Raw genomic sequence first — 2,325 nt, forward strand, 5'->3', positions numbered from 1 at the left:
CATGCAGAGAGGAGCTGGGAATTGCAGCCAAAGCCCCAAATCGAGCTGGAGCCTCCAGCTGCCCAGCACTGAGCTGCTCTGTCCTGATTTCACCTCCTTTTCACATCCCTAAATGTACAGCCCATCATGGAATCTCTGTGTGTGCCGTGGAGAAAACACACACACCACGTGAGATTTCACCAGAAAAACACCAAAACAAACCCCAAAATGGGGAAAGAGCTAAAAAGGAATTATTTTAACAAGGAGATCTGCTCATGATCTGAGAACTTTGCTGATAAACATGGTCACCCTGGAAATACCTTGAGAGCTTCGAGCTGGGTGCCGAGGGTGAGCTGGAAAGGTCAATGATTTAATGGGCTGGAACAATTAATCTGGCACTTGTCTATACACCTGTTCTCTTAATGATGTGACACATCTCCCTTCTGCGYTCCCATCTGTCAACAATTAAGCTGTAATTGGTGGAAATGCAATTTATCTCAGATGGAGCTGATTAGTTTTCCAATAATCACGTCGGCAGCTTTGGGGAAGAGAGCTGCCCACAGAGAACAGTCTGTGGAGAACTCGATCCATCTCAGGGACTGATCAGGGGAGACTCTCTGAGCGTTAATTTATGGAGCTACAGAATGCAGAACTTGCTCTTATGGAAGTGATAAAATCAGTAAATTGCTCCCATCGCAAGGGGAATGGCTTCCCACTAAAGAGGTGGGGCTGGGGGGATATTGGGAAGAATTCCTGACTCTCAGAGGGGTGGGACACTGGCACAGGGTGCTCAGAGAAGCTGTGGCTGCTCCATCCCTGAAATGTTCCAGGTTGGACGGGGCTTGGAGCACTCTGGGGTAGTGGAAGGTGTCCCTGCCCAGGGCATGGGCTGGAACAAGATGATCTTTAAGGTTCTTTCCAATCCAAACCATTCTATGATCCTATGAAATGCTTCTGGTGCTCAAAATTGTTTGGTTGTGTTGAATTAACTCATCACAATTTCGAGAGAGGCATCTCTAGGTGGCATCTCACCCTCTTCTTGTGTTTTCTAACCTCCCCACCAGAGACTGGAAATGAAAACATTTGATGGCTAAAAATGTGGTTTTGGGGCTATCCCATGCCACTCAGAGCTCTGAGGCAAGGCTGGACCCACCCTGAGGGTGAATGTACCCCCACACGGGAGCTGAGCTGGGGCAGAGACTGCTCAGCCCAAATCCAGCACGTCCAGAGAATTCACATCTTCAGTTTTCACCAAAACAGCAAAGAATGGGGATTTAATGATGTTAATGATGTGAGTATGGGTATCAGCAAATGGTGCAGCCCAGAAGATGTAGATGGATGAATCCCTGCCCCAGAGGATGTCAGAAATGTCAGAATGGATGTTTTTGTCAGTACAAACACGGCCAGAGCAAACCATGTTCTTTTTTCCAGCTCAGGATGAGCTGAATCTGTTTTGCTGAAGGGTTAAATCAAAATGATAACGCTCAGCCCAAAGTCAGCACCAACCTGGCAAAATCATCGACATCTAAATGTACAATTTATAAGAGGCAATACCAGTGAACTGTACTTTCGTATTTAAAAAAAAAACAACCGGTGTTGCTGTAACATCTCTGTTACCGTTCTTGAGAGAAAAATGAATTAATTACACTTAGCAAAGAGAGGTGTTAGGTAAATAAAGCTGAACAAAGCCACTCTGGATCTCACTGCCCAGCCGGGATTAATGGGATTTTCTCCCCTCCCTGGGCTCGGTCCCACCTGGTGCTCAGAGGATTTGACCTCCTCGGGAATTCGCCTCTCCAGCATCACACAACATCCTCCTCCAGAAAAAAAAACACCACCTGAGCCTCTGACCACACCGAGCAGCCCCGTTAAACCCTTTATTTGTGTGCCCTGCTGCCKGGAAGGTGTGACAGGCGATGGGATTGCCGCAATCCCCTTACACAAAGCCACTCGAGCGGCTCCGTTTCAGGCTGTACACGGAGATTAAAGTCTTCTTATCAGCAGCTCGGCAAATTCCCAGCGTGGCAGGGGTTTGTTTGCCCCACCAGGTATCCTCGGACTGCTCCTCAGACCTGCTGTTTTCCCGGCTTCCTTTAAATCGCTCCTGAGTAAATCAAGTGATGGCACAAAGATGCGCCGATGAATTAAGAAGAGGCAGCTCCTGATTGTCTCTGAGCCTCTTCTTTTGCTCCTAATTCTGGATTCTGAGMTGCCTGTCCCTCCTTTAGGGCTGGTGAGGGGATCTGTGTCCCGGTGGGATCACAATCCATCCCCCACGGATCCCTCCTGCTCTTGAGAGGGGCAGGAAAAATATTTATTTTTCGCTCAGCACAAGGGTTGGAGCTT

The sequence above is a fragment of the Malurus melanocephalus genome, unplaced genomic scaffold (genome assembly GCF_030028575.1).
Source record: "Malurus melanocephalus ecotype Western Australia unplaced genomic scaffold, MMel_1.1 scaffold_190, whole genome shotgun sequence".
Lineage (NCBI taxonomy): Eukaryota > Metazoa > Chordata > Aves > Passeriformes > Maluridae > Malurus > Malurus melanocephalus.